At 37.3% G+C, this 25,117-nt stretch overlaps 1 pseudogene; it reads left to right on the forward strand.

Moving 5' to 3' along the window:
- Positions 1–703: 703 nt before the first annotated feature.
- On the forward strand, positions 704–16,469 carry LOC104233151 (RNA cytidine acetyltransferase 1-like; annotated as a pseudogene).
- Positions 16,470–25,117: the final 8,648 nt, after the last annotated feature.

Here is a 25,117-nt window from a genome sequence, read left to right on the forward strand (position 1 = left end):
TGCACTTTCAACAGAGATATCAATATCGACAACAAGAGTTTTGGTTATGGCAGAGCAACCAAAGCATTAGAAGGAAATATAGACAAAAAAACATCGTGTATAAAAAAGTGTTCGGTAAGATACCATCACATTAGATACCTTTAAACTACAGTACATAATTATCTACTTAACATAACTAAAAATTTGTCATTTGTGTAAGTTCTGATAATATCCTTTCATTTTAAATTCACATATTATGCTAATGTAATAATATTTTTTGGTATTTAGATGATTGTTGTATTATTATATATAAAATTTCTCTCATTAATTAAATATTTAAACCATCATGTGCCATTAATAACGTGCAATGCACGTTTATAGATACTAGTATATATATATATATAATATCACCACAAAAGAAGAAGACATGAATTAAAAATATTAACTCACGGAAGAGGGATTATAAACAATAGTGAATGATTAATTAAAGCATCCTATTATAAATATAATTTTAAATAATATTATATTTGACCCATTTATTAGTTGGTGAACTATTTTAAAACTTGGTGAATGGCGGAAATTGACATGGGAGAATAAAAATGTCAATTATTCAACTTTATGGGAGGTGTTTGATTTTTAAGGGGAATCTGATAGGGATGATAATAACTTTTATCCTATATAAACAAATGAAAAACACAACAGTGAAAATTAAAGTAGTGCCTAAACTTAAATACAAAATCATAATTCGGTCTTCTTATATTCGCATTAACCTTCTTTAAACCCTAGTACTAGTACAAGAAGTAGACAAATCAAAATTTGGTAAATATCTAATTACCATATCAAAATTGAAAATTTGGTAGAAAACAATGAGGATTAAAGTGGATGAACACATAAGAACCCTAATTGAGAATGGGGTTAGAAATCGTCACCGTTCTATGTTTGTCATGATTGGTGACAAATCCCGTGACCAGGCACGCACTTTTCGTTCCTCTATTTTATCTGCTTAAATGCTGTTAAAAATTTGAACTTTATTCTGATTCTTCACTTTTTTATAAAACAGATTGTTAATTTGCACTACATGTTGAGCAAAGCAGTAGTGAGGTCACGGCCTACTGTGCTTTGGTGCTACAAGGACAAACTTGAACTTAGTAGGTTGGTTCTCTACTGACCTGAATTGATTCCATACTATAATTACTCCCAATTTTTTTTTTTGAATTATGGATATAGTCGTTTTTGTTAATTTTTGCCCTTTATTAAAATATGAATTTGTTAATTCTATGTGGAAGTTAGATTACAACAACAACATCAGAACCAGTGTAGTGTGTAGGCATACCTTACCCCTACCTTTAATAAGGCATAGAGGCATAGATTAAAATTTGTAATTTGAATAAACTGCCATGGATTTTATTTGACGTTGAGAAACTGTGAAAAATCTATGGAGCTGCTTGACCAAAATTCTTGACTTTGTTGTAGCAGTTATTCTGTTTACTCGGAATATGATAAAATGTAGGCTGATGTTTGATGTTAGGGAATATTATTATTATTGTTATTTTTAAATATTGGAACTTTACTTACTGCATCCTATGCTTTTATTCTAGTATTGTTATGATAAAATGGATTTTTAAATATAATGCATTCTAGTACTTATTATTACTATTGTTATTTTGGATAAATATTGCCCTGCGATGAGTTTATATGGAGTAACATGGTCAGTGACGATTCATATAGCCGACCCCAACTTGTTTGGATTGGGGCGTAGTCGTTGTCTTGAAACTTTAGTCACTTTGTTTGTTGCATGAAAAGTTAGTTTCAGCTTTATATCTGGAGTAAATTTTCAGGCACCGGAAGGAATGCTAGGGTCATTCTTTTGTGGACGTTGTTATATTGTGTTGATTATCTTGCGAGTGATTAGTGGGGACTTTGTTCTGTTTTTTTTTTCTCACTGTGTTCACCTCAGTTTGTCAGTATATGTTATTAGTCATTTAGACAGTTGTCGGTGATAGATGCAATCGTCTTTTTGCAGTCACAAGCAAAAGAGAAAGAAGCAAGTGAAAAAATATATGCAGAGGGGACTACTGGACCCTGAAAAAGTAGAACCTTTTGAACTTTTCATTGAAACTGGAGGCGTCAGCTATTGCTTGTATAGAGATTCAGAAAGAATTCTAGGAAACACTTATGGCATGTGTGTACTACAGGTAAATGAGAGGTTTTAAATCTCCACGTACTATTTGCAGCAAATCGACTTCCTATTTCCTCTTTTAAGCCTCTATGTAAATGTAATCGTGATCTTTTGGAAAATTTCATTTCTTTTCCTCTATGATGTTCTAGGATTTCGAGGCTTTGACACCCAATCTTCTTGCGAGAACAATAGAGACAGTTGAAGGTGGTGGGCTAATTGTATTGTTGATTCGCACTTTGTCCTCTCTTAAGAGCCTCTACGCCATGGCCATGGTACACTTCAGTCCCAACTGCCCTGCTTTCTAGGCTGGAAAACTTTGAATAAGTAGTAGATTCGTGATGTCCCTTCCTTTTTACTTCTTATTTGTTTTTACTTTCTTGCTCTTTATTGTTAAATAAGATTTCAACTGATCTCACACGCACATACTCACACTAGAAGAAGAGTATTTGAATGAAGAAGCTGCTACTGGTTTGCAGATTGCTAATTGGTTTTCTATGCGTGCTTAATCTTAAGACTCACTGAAGTTTCGTGAAAATGCAGGATGTTCACAACAGATTTCGTACAGAATCCCATTCACACGCTACCCCTCGCTTTAATGAGCGTTTTATACTCTCTATTGCATCATGTGAAACATGTGTTGTCATGAATGATGAATTAAAAACTCTACCAATCTCCTCCCACATGAAGAATATTACTGCTGTTCCTGTTCAAGAGGTAAAGTTCTTCCCGGATCAGTTCGGTCATGAGTCGTACTATTTACTGATTTCTATATCTTAGATGATAGGCATTGATTCAGATGATAGTCCATGTAAATTATATTTCTCATATATAATTACACCATATCGATGTTGAACTGCGAAAGAATTACTATTTGGAGTCACTTTTAGTACAGGGTAACTATCTTTGATAATCTCTTGATATAAGCATTCATGATTCTTACTTTGATAAAGGATTCTGAGGGGCTTTCAGAAGCAGAAAAGGAATTAAGGAATTTAAAAGAACAATTGAATGAAGACTTCCCTGTCGGTCCTCTTATTCGTAAATGCTGTACCTTGGACCAGGTTAGTTACTTATGCTTGAACTGTAAAAGTTGACATTTGTTTTTCAATTGTTCTCTAAATATGTCATTCATAGCCATTTGCTAGACTATGTGGAACTAACCCCAGGATAAAGAGTTACTTGCATGCAAGGTAGATGTTTAACAGAGTTATTGTAAGAACACAAGATTAACAGGAGATAATGACTTGATACTTGGTAAAATTTACATTTACGGTGGACACTTTGTCCTTTTCTTTTGTGGCGGAATGTTGGATTGGTTGCAACCACTGGTAACTAGAATCACTAATCAGACAATATCCAGTTAATAGGAGGATTTAAAAAAAAATGGATAGCATAAGGGGGTAGTTCGTTGGGATTTGAGATCTCAGAGGAACCTACAACATTGGGAAATGGAAGAGTTCCACAACTTGATCGAGTTATTGTATGGGTTGGATTCGTCAAATAATATATCCGATATGTGGAGGTGGCGATAGAGTAGGGAGGGTATTTTCTCTGGTAAATCTTTTTATAAGAAGCTACTTGAGAGAGGAGCATATTTTCCCTCATCGCTCTATTGGGTGTGTTTCTTTGTGTGGTTGGCAGTTGGGGGGGGGGGGTGATTTTGACAGCGGAAAATCTAAGGGGAGGATTATCCATGTTACTTGGTGTTTCATGTGCAAAAGCTCGGGCGAAGATGTAGATAATCTCTTATTGCATTTTCAAGTGGCTAATCGGTTGTGGAGGTTGGTCATTAACTTGTTTGGGATGCAATGGGTGATGGCAGGCACAGTGAAGGAGGCGATGCATAGTTGGGCTCACATGAGGGGTGTAGGAACAAGATTTTAGAAAACTGCAATATAGTCTTTTATTTCTCGTTTATTTTTGGTGTAATCATGAGGTTGCGGTTTGTATAGAGGATTGGGCCTCTTTTGTGGAGAACCATATTTTGGTGTAGGTTCTCTTCTTTTGGTATATGGCTTGTATACGGGGTTCACCCCAATTGTTAATAAAATTATTTGCCTTATTAAAGAAAAGTGGGTGCTGTAGTAAGTACAACCATACATAAGAACTTGTCGAAAACTTTGAGCTTGCTGATTTAAAGCTTAATCATTATTGGTGCTTGTATTGTTTTTTTTTTTTTGATTGAAAATTAACTGTCAACAAGTCAAAATTGTGAGAGTTGTCAGCACTTAAAAGTTCTAAATGATTTTTTCTTAATTTTTGACGAAATCACCAAAAGTAGATTTCTCCATCCAAAGTGTTTATACTGAATACAGACTAAAGAAGCCGCTGGTTGAATTGTGCAATCCTTTTGTTGTAGAATCATGCAGTTCGGTTGGGCCAACCGCTTATAAAAAGCTTCAAGACTTGTGATAAATAAAACAGAGCTTCACTTACTGAGTAAAAGAATATGACTTGCTGATAAAGAAATATCAATTTGTGGGTTTTGAATCTTGAAGTTAGTAATTTTACTAGCACGTTAAGTCCTCATTGCGTCAATTATTATCTGTTAGAGTTCCGCATTTCCCTTTCATAAAAAATGACTTCTTGTTCTTCCATGCTTTCATTAAATAAATCTTAAGTCTTTTCTAATTGCTTAGTAAATTGTTGAAAGAACTATTTTTACTAGCTTAAATGGATGGATTCAATATCTAACTTTGTAATACCGAGTTCACCATAAATAGCAGTTCTCTGTCCACCGCAATTTAGACTTTTTTGTCCTGTTACTGTAAGGTGCTATTAATCAAACAGTATGAAATAGGGAAAAGCAGTGATCACATTTCTTGATGCTATCCTGGATAAGACACTCCGCAGCACTGTTGCTCTGCTTGCTGCTCGTGGCCGGGGGAAGTCAGCTGCTCTTGGATTGGCAGTTGCAGGGGCTGTTGCTGCAGGATAAATCTGGTTTTGGTTTCAATATTTATTCCTCTCTGCGATCTTACTTTTTTTTATAATGGTGGTGTCCGGGCCAGCTTGTGCGCACCTCGACTAAATAAACGGGGTACGTCCTACCTCCTCACCAGCAACAGGTACCCAGGTACCAGGTAACTCTGTCCACCGAGGCTTAGACAGATGAGAAGAAATAACCTAGTGTTTTTTGTCTCAATTGGGGTTTGAACCTGAGATCTCATCGTTCTGCACCCACTTCATTGACCAATAGGCTACACCCTTGGGTTCCTCTGTGATCCTACTTTGTGCTTTACTAACTTCTATAGTTTGCTATTACAGGTATTCCAATATTTACGTAACAACGCCTAGTCCTGAAAATCTGAAAACTCTGTTTGACTTTGTCTGCAAGGGTTTCACTATGCTCGAGTACAAGGTAAGAGGCAGATATATCTGTTTGAGCAGGGTCGATTTTCAGTCTCTATGAAATCTATCTTTTCCAGGGATGTTATTTTTCCTTTTGAGTCAGTCATTTGGCCCTTCAAGTCCTTTTAAGTGAGAAAATGCTTCCCGTGCTGAAATATGCGTAGAAACATAAACATGGTATAAGATCTTAAAGTTCTCGTGTAAGGGATTTTTCCCTGTCTCACATATAGTTGGCATCTGAGATTGATTTCACATTCTGCTGATCGTATATAGAGATGTTGTATCTTACTATATGCTTCTTTTACAGGAACACCTTCATTATGATATTGTGATAAGCAATAATCCGGAGTTTAAAAAATCTATCGTGAGGATCAACATCTATAAGCAGCACAGACAAACAATTCAGGTCAGTAATATTGGGGAGGAGTTATATCATGATAATGGCTCTTCCATTTTCCAAGCTCATTCATGCGGGGAATAATCCTGGAATCTGATGTCACTTTCTGCACCTTCTGTTGTCCCTGAACATTAGATGGCATTTTGAAAGCTTGCTCTAATTTAATTCCTCTTGGTGGTGATTTCTGTATGCTGGCTAGATTTCTTGTATTTCTCTCTTGTGCTTCTGCGTTCTCTTAAGGTTGTCAATATATTGGTATTATTAAACTAATATTTTTCCTATTCTTACAAACATATGTATCTTTTACACCCGTACTGTTCATTATTTACAAAGCGTTTTTGCAAGTATCCGATCATTGATGTACTTTATCATGTGTAATGCAATTAATTTTCCTTTTGTCTGAGTTTCTGATATTCTCTGCATCATTTATGCAATGCCAGTATATACTACCACATGAGCATGAAAAGCTATCACAAGTGGAATTGTTGGTGGTTGATGAAGCAGCAGCTATTCCATTACCTGTTGTCAGATCTTTGCTTGGTCCATACCTCGTCTTCCTTGCATCAACTGTGAACGGGTATGAGGCAGTGTTCTGCTTAGTTTCCATCTAGTAATGTTATGCTCTCCAAAGAACCTCCTTTTCCAATATATGGTGCTTCTTCTAGTTTTGTTTCTTACACCAAAGAACCTGCTTTTACCAATATATGTTTCTTCTAGTAGTTTTGCTTCTTACTCACTTATACAGGAAAAGAATATTTCTGAACCGTCTTGTGTTTTTACCCTGGGGTTAACGGCGCTGATGATGAATCTATTCTTGTTATCTTTTTAAAGCTATGAAGGTACTGGAAGATCCTTATCATTGAAGTTGCTGCAGCAACTAGAGGAACAAAGTCAGAAGTCCAAAAGTGCAGACAATGCACTTTCAGGTATTTCAGCTCCAGTTTTGCTAGTCATCACTCGACTTATGGTGTGTAGAGTCCATGTGGCCTGAAATTTAATGTCAGGAGGAACTATGTAAGCAAAGAAAACTGAGATGAGAGAGCACTGCTATTGGGTTCGGAACTCCTTATAGTTACTAAAAGCCAGGAGATACATCTGGAATTGTGCTTGTTTTTGTGAAATAACAGTCTTTCTTATCTTAATTCATGCCTTAAATTGTGCCTTGGGCAATACAGGTCTATGACTGAATGTTTGCAACTAAAACCGAGAATTTTGGTGAATAAGGCTGGAGTTATTCAAAGTAAATACGTATAATACTACAACAACAACCTCCCAGTAATAAATACTTATAATACATGCTTTTAAAATATTCCAACTCCAAAGGTCTTGCAGGTCCACTTGTGAATTTAAATGATGGAAAGTTTCCTATGACTGGACGTCCCAATTTAATTAAATGCTGACAATATGCTCTTGTCTTTAAAAATATTGCATTCTCTAAGGGCTTTGTTCATTCATAAGTGTCACTCTTTTTCTATGATGTAGTTTTGCCTCTCATGATTATCGATGTTTGAAGTAGTGGAATGATCAATTGTCAAAGGTCTGTGCAAAATCTTGTTTCTTTCATCTAGTTGTTTAAAATCTAAGTTTTCCCCTCAAATGTAGGTCGGCTTTTTAAAAAGATAGAATTGAGCGAATCCATTAGATATGCTTCTGGCGATCGCATTGAACGATGGCTTAATGCTTTGCTCTGTTTGGATGTTGCAAATACTATCCCAAGTATCAGAAGGTAAAACTTCTTTGGCTTAAGTCTTAACCTAGTTCCTACAGAAGTAAACCATGCTTTATCTCCAGTTACAATTCTCTTTTTTTCACCAGGTTACCGCAACCGGGTGATTGTGATCTCTACTACGTTAACCGGGACACACTTTTCTCTTATCATAAAGATAGTGAGTTATTTCTGCAGGTAAATCACCTTTCCTCTTGAAGTACTGTATTGTTTACCATTAGGCTATTTTTGCTTGGTCAACTTTGATATATTGTGATCCTTTTGCATTGAAACATTTGCAGCGAATGATGGCCCTCTATGTTGCTTCGCATTACAAAAATTCTCCAAATGATTTACAATTGATGGCTGATGCTCCAGCTCACCACTTGTTTGTGCTACTAGGTATGATTAAAACCAGTTGATACTTTTTCAATAGAACATAATTGATTAATTCCGCATTAAGTAAATGCAAGAGCGCCTAACTATTGTTTTCACAGGCCCTGTTGATGAATCAGAAAATCGTCTTCCTGATATTCTATGTGTCATCCAGGTTAGTGGTTTTGTTTGATAAGTCAATCATGTAAGGTTGATTTTGTAAGTCCTTTCTGATAAGGACCGTACTCGTTGGCCTCGATCCCAGACAATGACATTGTCTGTGTTTATCTCTCACGATATCATAAGCCTTATTTGTTATACTTGATAGAGATTACTTTTTCTTTGTGCTCTTTTTTCTGGTTCAATTTAGTTCTTCTGAGAATTAAACAGGTGGTATTTATTTCAACTTAACAGTTTCTTTGAATCAAAGAAGCAGCACTAAGAGTTTTTGATCTACGTCTTAATTTGACTTAAACACACAGGTCTGCCTTGAGGGGCAAATCACCCAAGAGTCGGCTAAAAGAGCTCTGAGGGAAGGTCACCAGCCCTTTGGAGATCAGATACCTTGGAAGTTCTCCCAGCAGTTTACTGATGATGTATTCCCAAGCCTTTCAGGTGCCCGCATCGTACGCATTGCCACACATCCGAGTGCCATGAGGGTAATGCTTACCAATTCAAAAAATTTATGAAAAACTTCTGAGACCTCCATCTAGGTTTATCTGTGTAATATTGATCTCCTTCGTGGTTTAAGATGTTAGGGTAACCTCCTTGTTTCGCCTTAAAAGACAGATAGTTTGATATTGCAAGAAGAGACCAAGGAAAAGAGAAACTTTCAACTTCAAGAATTTCATTCTACATTTCGTATTAATATTTAATTACTATTCTTCATGCACTTGATAATATGGCAGGATACTTCTATTAAAATTGCATATACTGTTGTATTTGTCAAATGTAACCAATTTAAAACTAAAAAAATTAAATTCACTTACATGTGTAAAACCAAGCAAGCCAAAACATTACATCCTAAAGAATAGATTACAGTATAATTATAGTACTTAAACAAAAACCTTAAGAAGGCAACAACAGTGTTGGAGGAAGCGTTGAAGCGGTAAAGCTAAGGGTAGTCTGCTTCAGATGACTGAGGCGAAGTGGTTTTAATGAAGCGAGCGTTTCGTCCACTGGAGCATGAACCGTGTGCAGCTACTTCAGTGAGGGAGGCGTGCATTTTTTATTTAAAAAAGGTGGACTTTTTATTTTCTTACAGAGAAAAGGAAAAGAATAATTTCTTCTTCTTTTATTTATTTGTTTGTCTTTTTGTTTTACTGTTAATTTAATTGAATTCTTTAAATTGTTCTATTTTTTTTTTTCAGTTTGTTAATTTAATTGAATTTATTTATTTATTTGTCTTCTCTCTGTTTTTTTCACTTTGTTAATCTAATTGAATTTTTAAATTATTCCATTTTTTTAGTTTGTTAATTTAATTGAATTTTATTTATTTGTTTTTCTTCTTCTCTCTGTGTTTTTCATGTGCTCTAAGGTTTATTTTGATTTTTTTTTAAAATTGCACTTCATTTCAATGAAGGTAGGGCTTCGCTTCACACTTTGAGCGAAACGAGCCCTTGTCGCTTTTTGTTGCTTCACACTCTCAAAATCATTGAGCAAAAAATGTTTATTGCCGACCAAATACAGAAGTACTTCTCGGTCCACTGAACCCATTGTCATTGTTTGTTGATTTATTCTATCCATGTGGGAAAGAAGATTTTATTTTACATTTTGTTATTGGTAAAGATATTAACTAAGTTTTCACACCAATTTTGTAGTATAAAAAGAATTTAAGGGGATTTGCGATACAAAATTTAGCACTAATAATTAAAGCTGCAAATAGATAGATTTAGAATATGACAGAAGTCTTGTCATCTTAACCCATCTCGTTGAAAAACGTTTAAATTGGGGGCAGTCTGCATACCTTACGACAATGGAGGTTTGTGTTTAAAAGCAGACATGGAGGGAGGTTTTTGATAATTTTCGATCAGTTTATTTCCTTTATCAGCATGTCCAAGTCTAACCATGTCTCACTGTGGTGTTGCAGATGGGTTATGGTTCTGCTGCCGTTGAACTCCTAACCAGGTAGCTTCAAATTTCACAACAATGCTCACATCTTCCGGTTTCCATATGATTTTGATAGTTGCTTTGATCACCTTTGCTTTCTATAACTTGTGAAACATTAAGCTACTCCACAGGCCGTTGCTTGTTATGCATACTGGTGCTGCATGCATGTACGTACACACACACACACACATATATATATATATATATGAGTGGGGGTGGGGGGAAGAGATAGAGAGAGTGTAGTAGGTTAGCACCATAACAACAACAATATGCCAGTGTGACCCCACTAGTGGGGTCTGGGAAGAGTGAGGTGTACGAGACCTTTCTCCTACTTTGTGAGGTAGAGAGGTTGTTTCCGATAGACCTCTGGCTCAAGAAAAGCGTTTACAATCAGGTTTGAAAAATACAAGAGTAAAAAAAAATTAAGATGAAAATACTAAAGAAAAGAAAAGTATTGACAACAAAATAGTTGAGGTAACCAAAGTAAAAGAAACAACAGTAGTGATATAATTGAAGCATAAGATGATGATGATGATGATGATGATAATAATATAATAAGAGGAAGAGGGAGCAAATAAGGTGCTCTAAACTAGAATTATGTCTCCCTTAGAAAAGAGAGAAAACGCTCGACTACCTACTAACTTTTTATCCTAATATTCGACCTCCATACTTTCTTATCTAGGGTCATGTCTTCGGTGAACTAAAGATGTGTCATATCCTATCTAATCATCTCTCCCCAATTCTTCCTCGGTCTAACCCTACTTTTTCTTAGACCTATCACTGCCAACCTCTCGCACCTCCTCATTGGGGCATCTGTGCTCCTCCTCTTCGTATGCCCGAACCATCTTAGTCTCGCTTCTCGCATTTTGTCCACTACGGAGGCCCCTCCCACTTTGCCCGGTGTATCTTCGTTTCTAATCGTATCTCTCCTAGTATGCCACACATCTATCTAAGCGTCTTCATTTTCATTACTTTCATTTTCTGAACGTGTGAGCTCTTGACTGGCCAACACTCTGCCCCATACAACATAGTCGGTCTAATAACCACTATATACAACTTGCCTTTAAATTTTGGTGGCAAATTCTTATCACATAGGATACCGGATGCAAGTCTCCATTTCATCCTCCCCACTCTGTTTCCTTGGATTATTGACCTAAGAAAATTGAAGCTTCCTCTCTTGGAGATGACTTGTATATCAATCCTCACTTCCATTCGCCTCATGTGATGCGTCATTGAACTCGCACTCCATGTACTCCCATGTACTCGGTTTTAGTCCTGTTCAACTTGAAACCTTTAGATTTTAGGGTGTATCTCCAAACCCCCAGTATATCGTTAACTCCATCCCGTGTCTCGTCAATCAATACTATGTCATCTGCAAATAATATACGCCAAGGTACATCCCCTTGATTATGTCGAGTCAATTCATCCATCACCAAGACAAATAATTTTTTAAAATGGAGAAAAGAAGCCCTCATGTTATCAAGGGAGAGCGCTCATGTTATCAAGGCAGCTTTTGGATAGCTAGAAGCCCTTTTCTCCCATACATTGAACTTAACAGTAAACTCTTTGTTTGACTGTCATCATTCTATTAAAAAAAGGAGTAATCTCTTTGTTTGGGTAATCATCAAGAATAGTTTGTTCATGGGTAATCATCAAGACTTTTATGAAAAACTATATAAAGGAAAAAAAGTCAAGTTAAAGGGACTATAAAGCCAAATGGTAATCACTTCAGATCCCTTCAATGGTCAGAGAAGCAAAACGGAAAGAGAGATTTTAAGTAGAAATGCCCTAAAGAGAAAGAGAGTTCAAGTCATTATCACCTACTTTAATTCTCCAGTCAATGATGTGACAGTTCTAAGTAATTCCATCCTTTCAGTTCATATGTTTGCACTGAAAGCAAGTATTTTCTGATATTTATCAAATTTTACTTCGCAGAAATTACTTTTACTGTAAAAAGGGTGGCATTCATCTTTCAGTGATTATCATTTGATACCAAAATGCTCTGAGTTTGTGTCTTTTAATTTTTATCTAATGTGAGAATAAAGAGACTTGAACTGAAACCTGAGTGGAGCTTGCCGTAGCGGCGAGAAATTCACAAGGGTAAGGAAAGAAAGAGACGGGGGATGAGAGAAGAATAGAGGTGGGTTTGTTTGGTTTTTATTTATCTAATGAAAGTACAGAAAAGTCCTCACTTTTGATAAGATAGTGAGGACATATTAGGTAAATAGAAAATAAGGATGGTGTTACATATTAGGTAAATAGAAAATAGTGAGGATATATATATGTATCAAAATTAAAAGCCAGTTCTTCTCCACTCTGTTTTTTCCTTCTATTCGTCGTTCACGTAGTAGGTTATTGCTTATCTTTCCTGCACGGATTTTTTGACGCACAATAAGTTAATTTACTGTTAATAGGTACTTTGAGGGTCAGTTGACTCAATTATCTGAAGTAGAGACAGAAGATACTCTGGAGACTCCGCAAGTCAATGTAACTGAAGCTGCAGAGAAGGTATTCTTATTTGATCTAATTTTGCAACTTGTGCTTTAGGTTATGGGCTTTCCTGTTATCATTTGGGTGTTCGAAAACTGCAAAAGGTACTTCTTTTTAACAATGTTAAATCATAACACTATTCCTCACTGAATCTGTCTTTGCTTCATGTTGATGTGGTTTGTCTGCGTAGCACTTTGTAGTGCATGATATAATATGTTAAGGCCTTCTGATTGACCATTTTCTGTAATATGGAAAGTGAGATGGTTGAAAAATCTTGAAAACTTCTATCTGGAATTAGAACCTTTTTAGGTAATTGTTCTTGAATTCAAACTACCTTCCTTTCAGTTCTCTTTGCTCGAAGAAAATATAACATCGAGAACAGATCTTCCTCCTTTGCTTGTCCCATTACGTGAAAGACGGCCTGAAAGGCTCCATTACCTTGGGGTCTCATTTGGACTTACCTTGGATCTCTTCCGCTTTTGGAGAAAACATAAGTTTGCTCCATTTTTCATAGGCAATGCCCCGGTAAGTCTTGGAGTCCTTTGTTCCTGAAATTCTCTTTAGATGTTTGCTATTGAGGACTAATTATGATCAGACATATGATTGGATGAATCAGAACAGCGTAACTGGCGAATACACATGCATGATCTTGAAGGCTTTGAGAAATGATGATGTTGAAGCTGCTGGGTCAGATGAGTGGGGCTTTTATGGTCCCTACTACCGAGGTATCAGTTGCTTTTGTTCTTCTCGAAAATTTAAAGGAGATGGAAGAATCTTTTGCAATTATAAAAAGGAACAAAAATTTTATGATTCCTAATATATGTTCCCTAGTTTTTTTACATTGTCAAGAGAGTAGTGACTTCTTATTACAAACAACCTCTGGAATTATGAAAAATCTCATCGAGGAGGTGAAAATTGTCTTCCTCACTCCGGTTCAAATTTTGGAGAAAACAGAGATATACAAGTTTTCATATGTTGCCCCCTCACTTAAATATCTCCCTTCCTTTCTATCCGCTTCCCGTCAATCTAACTAGCTGCAGATCTTGTAGTAGCTAATATTTATTCTATTAGTTCTTTTTTTTTTTTTTTCTTTCGATATATTGATGTTGTCTATAACATTCTCAGAATACAAGCGAAGGTTAGTCGAAATGTTGGGTTCTACCTACCGGAAGATGAACTACAAGCTTGCGATGAGGTAAAATTGAATATTTTGGTGTTTAGTTAATATGTATGTCTCTTTACATATTCTTATGATGGCCATAATCGTGCAGTGTCTTTGATCCGAAGATCAACTTTGTCGAGCAGGACCCTACTGCTTCTGCTTCAAGTGAATTCTTAAACTTCATGAAGTTTGTTTTGGAACCTCATGAGATGAAGAGGCTTGAAGCTTACTCAAATAGCCTAATTGACTATCCCTTGGTAAGATATGAGTTGATTAGTGAGGAAATACATTATATTAAGTAGTGAAGCAAGATATCTAGTAGTACAGTTGTTACTTGTCAAAATGTTTAAGTCGGGGGACGTCCTATACCAACAGTCATATTATAGAAAAAACGCTGAGTACTTTGAGCCACTCAAACAACCTGATTGACTTCTCCTGGTTAGATCTCAATTAGTGATGAGAGTGAAAATATGCTATATCAAGTAGTGATAGAATATTCTCTGGTGGTGCTACCATTGAGATGTATGTTTCAGTATCTACAATCATATGGAGCTTGTGATTAAGAAGAAAAACATAATGGTAAACATGCTTGAACAACTTGAAACACCAAAAAGAGCTTCAAGTTGTGCATCTCTCCAATTTGAAGCACCATTAATCAACTGGAATTCACTTCTAGGTTACTCATATTGGTACATATTACTTTTGGTAACAAGAAAATTCTGAACCAAAAATGATATGTGAAATATGTCGGTTATATTTCTTTATAATTTAATAGCAGGTCAGCAGGTGCATGGTTGTCCTCTCTTTGTCTGTTTTGTGTCTAGGTCTTCAGTTATAAAGGTTGAAGTTCTAATTTGATACATGGGAAGAAAATCCAATAATTAGACATTTGATATCTGAAGAATTTTAAGCATGGAGATCATGAAGGGGCATGTTATCCGGTGCATAGAATTAGAAAGACGAATAATAATACTGGGGAAAGAAATGAAGGATAAAAGATGTGGCCACAAAAAACCCTTCAAAAGTGCCCAATATTTTGTCTGTGGACATAACATCTAAGGAGGATAAAACTACCTTTCCTTTAATTCTGCGATATTTAAATATCTCAAAAGCGCCTGACATTTGTTTTTTTTGCTTATTTTACATGTTAATTGTTTGCATGATCGATTTTTTCACAGATTCGAGATGTTGCTCAAAAACTTGCACGTGTGTATTTTTTGGAGCATTTGCCAGTTTCACTTTCATATGCCCAGGCTTCCCTTTTGCTTTGCTATGGCCTGCAGCACAAAGACATCCCTGAAATAGAGGTTTGCTGGTTTGCTAGTCTTTGTTTTAATAGTTTATTCCACTCTGTCAGACCGTGTGCAGTGAAATACCCTTCTCCTTTTTGTTTAGGCCGCTAGTTATCCTTTGCATCCAAAATAAGGAATTCCAGTGCTCTGAGTTTACTCTTTTTAATTCTTATTTTACAGGGAGAAATGAATTTGGAAAGGCAGCAGATATTATCCTTGTTCATGAAAGTCATGAAGAGGCTTTGCAAATACCTAAATAATTTAACATCGAAAGAAATTGACTCAACTGTATCTCGGCTTAAAGCGGTAAGTAGATGAGTTATATTTCACTCTCGCGTACGTCCTATGCTAAGAGCGGTTGAAATAATCTAACTCTAGCAAGCGAACAATATCTGCATGTGCCATAATGCTGTGCGTCAATTGGTCAACATAAGCAAATATTCCAACATTTCTTGTGTTAGTTTGCCTCAAAATATGAACAATTTATTATTAATCAAAGAGCAGTTGAGGCCCTGTATCTGCTTATCTTCTGATCATCTGTCTTTGCTGAACATTTCTCTTTTCTTGCTTGTTTTTAGACTAAGATGGAACCACATACTATATCTGTGGATGAAGATCTCCGCGATGCTGCAAAGAAAGTCCAGGTTTGAAAATACTTGCTAATGTCTCTGCAAGTTTTCCCCCGCCTGGAAAGTTCTCTACTTACCTAAGATTGTATGTAGGATGAGATGAAAGCCAAGTCGGATGGTTTGTTGGACCCAGAACTAATTCAGCAGTTCGCTATAGTGGACAGAGAAGCTGATTTTGAAAATGCTCTCCAGAATGGTGGTGGGAAGATAGTTCCTGGTGGTGTAATTAGTGTAAAATCCAACAAATTCAAGCTTGAGAAGCATTTCGAGCCGGAGACAGAAAAGATTGGCAAGAAAAGAAACAAAAACCATTCTGGATTAAAATCAAATAAGAAGATGAGGAGTTGATCTTGCTGGCACAATAAGTTCTTCCCTCTCGTTTTCAATACACCACCACCATCACCAACAACAACAAATCCAGTGTAATCCCACAAGTGGGGTCTGGAGAGGCTAATGTGTACGCAACCTTACCCCTACCTTTTGACGATAGAGTTCTCTCTCGCTTTCAATGCCAACTTCATTTCCTCGGTGGTCTCTCCTATTAATTTATGGCAAGGGGGAGTAGAGCGCGATTATGCATCTCATTGCATATTACCATATTTATTACAGCCATCGCCACTATTTGTGCAATAATTTATAGTTCTACAGGTTCTGTTGTTTCACCCCAATTTTGTGAAATTTTCTTGGAAAATGTAAAATATTCTTGGAATATCTTTTGACTATGTAAATAGGATAGGAATACTAGTTGTCTTGTCCTTCAGTCTTATAGAAGCTCTCCGTAGAATTTTCAACCCCTCTTAATTGACTCCAATTGTTTTATTTTAACACCTCATCTCAGCTTTGGTCCTTTTGAACACTTCACCCTCATTTCTAATGTGTCGTTTAAACACAAAAAACTTCACATTGGGTGAGTTTCCTCACCTGGTAAGCATGTGAGGGCGTATTTTATATTCTCTCCGCCATAATTTACATGCACTTTTTTATCTCTAGTCAATTCCAAAAAAAAAAAAGACATCTTTTAATATTAGTAACTTAAATTGGGACGAGGAAAGTATATGTTTTCGTATCATTTTAATGGTAATAAAATTACTGCTGTTTATTTAGGAGCATCTAACGCGCAAGCTCCTAAATTGGTGTAGGCTTTACTTCTATCTTAATTATTTTCTTAGATGAGAAAATTGGCTTGTTGAGTGTATATTTGGTAAGAAAATTTCGAGTTCCTGCAATAAGTCAGTGAATCAAGAGGATAGTGACTGCGACAATAAGTTTCAACTCGTGTCTTTTCTTTGTTTTTTTCCCTTTTTTTCCTGGGCAAGCACACAGATACCCATTTTCAGGGATGCTATTTAGAAATTTGCCAATATTTATTTTTGTCCTAAAATTTTAAATTAAAAATCTTAACTTTAGAAAAATTTAGGGCATTTTTGTCCTTGAAAATTGAACGGAAAAACTGAAATTCAGTACGCACTGGCTAATTTTTAAATAGCAGTCTTTTATAGTGGCTACCTGGTGTCATTTCTACCTTTTTTCCTGCTTCCTTTTGGGCTACAATTATCTTGAATCCTAGGTAAAAATAGCGTATGCATTTGCATCTATACCTGCTTTTTGGGTTACGTTTTAACTTATACCCGCTTTGCAAAAACAATTGCAAGCGTACCCACTTTTCGCGTAACTTCAGGCATACGAGCCTGAAGTAGCAAAATCTTTTGCCTGAAGTGTAGCAAAACGTCAGATATTTTTGCATGAAGTTTGCATGATTAAGGCAATCATGCAAACTTCAGTTCATAGTGCAAATGGCAAACTTCAGTTCATGTGTTGGCTGAAGTTTTTGTTTGTAATTGCTGAACTTAAGCATTCTAGTAACTGAAGTTTTCTTCTGTATTTTCTGAACTTCAGCATGTTTTAGCTGAAGTTTTGTTCTATATTTGCTGAATTTCAGCATGTTTTAGCTGAAGTTTTGTTATGTTTGTGATGAACTTTAGGGCTGAAGTTTGTTTTGTATTTGCTAAACTTCAGCATTCTAGGAGCTGAAGTTTTTGTTTATATTTGCTGAACTTGAGCATTCTTAGGAGCTCTTAAAATAAGGCTATACATCCACAAGAATATCAATAGTTTGGTTCAATATGCAAAAAAAGGCAGATTATAAAGAATGATAACATGTTATAGATGAAGACAAAAATTACGTATAAACACTAATGTTTTTCACCCAAAGACTCCAATCTTTGGTCACTATTTGAGAGCAAGCCATTTTAATGGTATTATGCATATGAGTTGTATTATAGGTAGATAGAGACAAGAGAACTTTTAAGTTAAAAATTCATAAACAACAGTGTTGTTGAACGTTGACAGTATTGTAATTACTAAACATAGCAGCACCAACAACAGCAGAAAATTCATCCCTATGAACTGAAGTTTCATAGCAGCACCAACAGCAGCAGAAGCAAAGAAGAAGAAGAAGGAGAAAGAAAACAAGGAGGAGAAGGAGGATGAGAAAGAGTAATGAAGTTATTTACAAAGTGGGTACAAGTTAAAACTTTAAAAAAAATGGGTATAGGTTAAATGGGGGTGATCAAATAGGGCGCCCGTGCAATTTTAGCACGGGCTAACCAGTTTTCGGACTGGTCATTGAAAAATAGCCAGAGTTTGCAAAGTCATTAAAAAATAGCCACTATTTTACTGTAATACGAAAGTTCCAACATAATATACTGGAGATTGGTGCACCTCTGTATGAACTTCCAACATATTATGCTGGAACTTCAACACACAAAAAGTTCCATCATAATATATTGGAGATTGGAGCACCTGTGTATGAACTTCTAGCGTATTATGCTGGACCAGTATATTATACTGGAACTCCAATATATTATATTGGAAGTTCAATATATTATACCGTATCGGATCAAAATAACTAAAATCTCAAACAAAGCAAGTTATGAGTTTCAAGCTTCAAAGTCCTTCAATGATGGATTTAAATTTTTGTACAAAAAATCTCCAAAAACCATCATCTGCCAATTCTCAATCTATACGACAGTGTATATATTTAATTCATTCTTGAAATCTGAAAAAATCACTTATTTTGGACCGGAGGGAGTACCTCACTAAGCAGTTACTCCTACATATTATCAACGTAACGTGCGAAAAACACAGTTAATCGGTAGGCGAGATATTATGACAACGACTACGAATAATCTTGCTATTTAATTAAGTCCCATTTCTCCTATACTGTATCGTTGCATTGTGCTCGAATCAATCAGAAAGTGATCTGAAATAGGAGCTATCTTGATCAATAAGAATTGTCTTTCATTTTCTTTATATTTTATTTGATTGATTTCTTTACTTGCTGTTATTATCAATTTTTATTATTTATAATACATAAAGTGAGTCAAATTGATTGTTTGTGCCCTAAAAATACAAAATTAACTAATTTGGCCTATGAAACTAATTTTAGGTTAAATAACTTTTGCATTAACATATTTTGCTGTATCGAAAAAAATTTCATATATTCCGCAGTTGATGAAATGATAGAAAATCAAGTTGAAATTCTAAACTTCATGTTGAACCAAATACAATCACGTATAATTAAAATTGTGACATTAATAAAGGACCCCGTTGAAAGGTGATATGAACCGCTAACTGCAGGGCTGTACAAAGGAAACCGACAAACTACATCAATCCGATAATTCGAGTCAAACCGAGAAAAAAAAATTCGATTATGATTTGGTGTTGGAAACAAAATTCGACCATAATTGGTTTGGTTTAATTTTAATTAAAGAAAGTCAAACCGAAACCAAACCAACCCGACATTACATATATAGAAATTTTAGATATATTTAATATATAAATATACTTATTGTGATGTAATTTATAAATATTTCTTAAATTTTTTTATAATTTTATCTTTTAAGGTATTATTTCAAGGTTGGACTTAGAACTTTTAAATGTTCCAATAAGTTTTATAGCCATTAACATTAGTAAATTAAATAATGCTAACAAAGTCCCAAACCAAAATCAAATCAATATTAATGCTAATAAAAGACATTCAATTCAATACTACGAACGAGAATGTATTGAATATCTATTTTTTTTGTTTTGCAATAATTTAGATAAAAATGCATAACCTATTTTTTTTATTTATCGTTTAGTCATATAATTAATACTCCCTTATTAGTCTACTTAATTTAGCATGACTTAGTACTTTTAGATAATGTTTATTTTTATTATGACTTTTTAATTAGCAATATTTACATTACATAATTTATTGTCTTTATTGTTGAATATTTTAGGATAATGCCATGACACATCTCATATTTTGTATTATTTTCTTGTAAAATATTTTATATAGTTGTATCTTACTAGGATTAAAGAAATATTTTAAGCACAATTTATATATTTTGTTCTACGAAGATTTTACCGGAAAAAATCCGAAAACCCGAGAAAAACCGAGAGAAAAAAATCCGAGTTTTATTAGTTTGGTCTTTAAATTTAATAACCCGACACAATTAATTTGGTTTGATAATTGTAAAATCCGAACTAACCCGACCCATATACACCCCTATTGCTAAGTAATGAAAATGATGTTAAGCACTTTGATATTGGCAACTTTTATGTTTAAAAGTCAATGAGATACTATTAAATAAGTAGCACTTAGAGTATCGAGAGAGTGTATAGGTAAGCTCTTTTTTTTTTGTTTTTGTTTTTGCAATTTTATACGGTGAAATCGGAGGGTCCAATTCCTCATCATCGGCGTGCCTCAGAAGATCATCTCGAAGCCTCGAGCCTACAAGGCTATAGTCGAGTTTCCTCCCTCGAGGTTCGTCGACGCCCGACTTTGGGATAATGTTGACCACGACTATGGTAGAAATGGGGAATTTTCAAGGTACACGACTAGCACTGACAGAGCCTAGTAGACTACCCTAACCTTGAATCAGGGTGTCATCTAGCTGTCTCATCCCCATATCTTTGCAATCAATGCATTTTTGTAGTATGTTGGGACTTCCCTCCTATATAAAGGGGATCCTTGTCATTTTATAAACCTCTGTTGCTTCAGTTACTCCACACGAAATATACAAGAACATTCTCTTGATATTATTGCTTCCGTTCATTATCTTCATTATTGTTCATCATTTATTGCTTATCATTGGCCATAAAGAGCCTTCGTTGATTTTATTATAACTGTTAGCCATACTTCGACCACCTTCGATAGTTCACAGCCAAGCTCCGGAATCGACCTCGAGGCCCCGAATCGACGAGCTCAAGACCCCGAATCGACTAGCTCGAGGCCCCGATTGTTAACTTACCGGTTCAGTTATCACCTTATCCTTAACTCTTATTTCGTTTCTAAGTCTCACATACTTAGCACCAACTGCTTAACAACTAGCATAAAAATAGATCACGTATTTGTAGAGTCCCATAATCAAATTTAATTGTTATTACCATTTTCATGGTAAACAGTTTGGCGCCCACAGTGGGGCTAAAAATAATAATGATTATTTTCTTGCTAGTTTTACTACATAACGCTAGTTATCTTTCACACTTTCTCTTGTCCAAGATCTTCGATTTCAGGTTGAAATGTCTAACTCAGTGAATGGAGGTGAAAACAACAATCTTGAGGAGCACTGAGAAAACGGTGTGGCTGCTCCAGGTGTTGGTGTGCCATCACGAAACCTTGAGAATGCACCAGGACCAATTCCGGCGGACACAGTCTCGAGCGACACCCAACAGGTCGACATAAGCTCCCACACTGATAGGAGCGTTCACCAAGGGGATCAACAAGAAGCTCAGAAAACCCCAACTAGGGAAGAACGAGAGGTTAGCCTTCATGTTATTTTTGAAATGTTGCAGGCACAATAGCTGGCTATTGCTCAACTTCAAAGTCACGAGAAAACTCCTAGCACGGTAGCACCGGGGATAGCTCCCCCAGCTGAATAGGTACCGGAGAGATCGAGCAATAACCGGTCGATGGCCAATCCCGTCATCGTAAAAATGCTCAAGGACCTCACCAGAAGGATCAAATCGGGCGAGAAAATGATAAAAGCCAACAACAAGAAGGTCGAGACCTACAACTCCAAGGTCGACCAAATTCTGGGCGCACCCCCGGTCCTGAAAGGTGTGGATTCGAAGAAGTTCATACAAAGACCGTTCCCAGAGGAAACGACTTCGAAACCCCTTCCAAAGAAGTTCAGAATTCCAGACCTCCCAAAATACAACGGGACCTCAGACCCTAATGAGCACGTTACTGCTTACACTTGCCAGTTAAGGGCAATGACATAAAGGACGAAGAGATCGAGTCCGTCTTACTAAAGAAGTTCGGGTAAACACTCTCGAAGGAGGCCATGATGTGGTACCACAACCTAGCTCCTAACTCCATAGACTCTTTGCCATGTTGGCAGACTCCTTCATAAACGCACATGCTGGGGTCATCAAGGTAGCCACAAGGAAATCTGACGTCTTCAAAATCAAGCAAAGAGAGAATGAGGTGCTGTGAGAATTCATGTCTCGCTTTCAAATTGAAGGAATGGAACTACCACCGGTCTCTGATGACTGGGTGGTACTGGCCTTCACTCAAGGTCTGAATGAAAGAAGCTCAGTGGCTTCAAAGCAGTTGAAACAGAATTTGGTCTAGTATCCCGTTGTGACCTGGTCGGACGTCCACAACCGATACCAGTCAAAGATCAGGGTCGAAGATGACCAGCTAGGAGCCCCCCTCGGGCTCAGTATACACAAGCAGGCTTCTGGCGAAGGAGCCAAAGCCAAACAAAGAAAGATATCAGTCATACACCGAAGATAGAAGGAACGCCCCGAGGCGCAACCCGCCTCGCAACGATCGAAGGATAGACCAGGGACTGAATCCTCGGGGACTCGTCAACAGAGCCGGATTCAATAGGAACGCAGGGCCAACAGAGGCACCTCGCTTATCAGAATACAACTTCAACGTCGATGTATCAGACATCGTGTTCGTCATCAGTAAAATTAGGGACGCCAGATAGCCCAGGCCTGTACAATCAGATCCTTCACAAAGGAATCATAACTTAGTATATGAATTTCACAACACGCACGGCCACAGGACCGAGGATTTCCACCAACTCCGAGAAGAGGTAGCCTAACTACTTAACAAAGGTCACCTCCGGGAATTCCTCAGTGACCGAGCCAAAAATCAGTTCCGAGAAAGAGAGGCGGCCAAGAAAAACGAAACAAATGAGCCACAACATGTCATCCACATGATCTTGGGAGGCATCGATTCCCCACAGGGACCCGTGATGAGAAGGACAAAATATCCATCATCAGAGAAAAGCAAACCCAGGGGTATATATCCGAGGATGCGCTCACATTTAGTGAAGAGGACACCGAGACCTTGTCTCAACCCCACAATGACGCACTGGTAATCTCTTTCTTGTAAATACTTTTCAAATAAAACGTGTACTCGTGGATCCAGGTAGCCAACATTATCAAGTCGAGGGTAATAGAGTAGCTCGGACTTCTTGACCAAATCGTGCCCGCCACTCGAGTCCTCAACGGATTCAACATGGCAAGTGAAATAACGAAAGGAGAAATCACCCTTCCAGTCAACGCCGCCGCACAACCTAGAATGTCAAATTCCATGTCATCGAAGGAGACATGAGGTACAACGCCTTATTTGGGAGGCCGCGGATACACTGCATGAAAGCAGTACCATCCACCCTCCACCCTCCACCAAATGGTGAAATTCCCAAAAAAGGATGGAATTAAAACCGTCTACGGGGAACAACCTGTGGCAAGAGAAATGTTTGCGGTGCACGATGTGGAACTGACACCAATACCTCTACCCGCAAAGGGGCCAAAGGGTAATCAAACTACATCTTAGGTTAAGCCCGATTAAACAAAGCAAAGGACCGTACCGCATCCTCGTCACAAGCGAGTAGAACATATCAGACCTAGAAATGTCGCCGGCAGATCCCACATTAAGGTATAACCCTTTCCCTTTTCATTTTATATTTCACACTAACCCTTATGCAGACGCCCGACCGAAGCAGTCAAAGCGCTAACCCAGCGCGAAAACCTTAAGGTTCTAAAGCATCCGTTGCACTCTTTTCCTTCGACCGAGTTTTTATCCCGGAAAGGGTTTTTACTAGCAAGGTTCTTAATGAGGCAACATCCACATGCTACCTAAGGGAGACTCAACAAGTATTCAAGGCTTCTTTTGCAATCAGCCTCGAACACTGGGGGACATCCCCTCGGAAGGCCATCCACCCGGAAAGACCAAGAAATGCCAAATGGGGTCCCAATAGGAAAATGATGTACCAGGCCAAACGGTCGAACGAACCATGTCCGTATAGTCGGGCCCCCGACGGCGAAAACATGTACACTTAATCGAAGAATATCTTTTATCAAAGCATCTCACACTCCAAAAGAAACTCGGCACCTTTGCGAAAATGACTCCTCCAACAAAATGTCCCCAGCACGAGGACTGGCGTCAACAATTCAACAACTAAACGACCTCCAGGTCGAGACTCCAAACTCATAATCTCTCAGCGAGGCAACATGAAAATCATGAAACGTCTCCAAGGCCGAAAGTGTCCCGAACACTTGGGGACTGGCGTCAAAATCTCAACAATCGCATGACCTCAGGGTCGAAATCTCCTAAATCGTAAGCCCTCAATGAGGCAAAACCAAGTTCATGAAGTAACGACTCCCGAGCCAAAATACCCTCGATGACTCGAGGATTGTCACCAATTACAATTCATAGAAAACCCGAGGCCATAAGACCCCAAGCGGGCAGACTCTGTCTCGTAAGACCTACATAAGGCAACAACAATACCTGTAAGACCTCAAGCAAGGCATGAACAATACTTGTACCAAGTATCCAAAACTGTAAGACCTCAAAAACATGTAAAACTGTAAAACCTCAAAGGCATGTAAAACTTGTAAGACCTCACTAAAGGCATAAACCCGATCTTAAAGTTTCGGCTATATATCGAATTTGTAAGACCCCTAAAAAGGCATACCCTCGATATAGATGTCGAAACTACTTCATTCAGGACTTAAAGGCTCCGGTCGAACACAAATGACTCCGGCCACAAGGCTGTACCAGCCGAACTAATGCGACTTAGGGACGCCCGACCGTCGCTACAAAATCACAGGCCTTCAATTACTTCGAATCTACTTCGAAAAGAACCGGTTAAACAGGCTACCCTTGATACAAGAAAAAGAGCTTCGATCATGTCAGATCCTAAAACATCGGCTTCGAGATACTCAGCCTCCGAGCCAAACCTCTCGAGATGCTTGATCGTCTCCATATAACGACTCACAATCGAGGCTTTTTATTAAGTCGTCGAAGAGTCAGGCAAACACTATTTCAAAAAATCCTTATCGAGGGAAAAATAAAGCTTACATAAAAGGTCATATCGACCCAATGCATAAAATCCATTGTCGCCAGCCCATACTAAAAGATCGTATCGACCTAAGGTGTAGAG

This window comes from Nicotiana sylvestris, chromosome 4 (genome assembly GCF_000393655.2).
Source record: "Nicotiana sylvestris chromosome 4, ASM39365v2, whole genome shotgun sequence".
Taxonomy (NCBI): domain Eukaryota; kingdom Viridiplantae; phylum Streptophyta; class Magnoliopsida; order Solanales; family Solanaceae; genus Nicotiana; species Nicotiana sylvestris.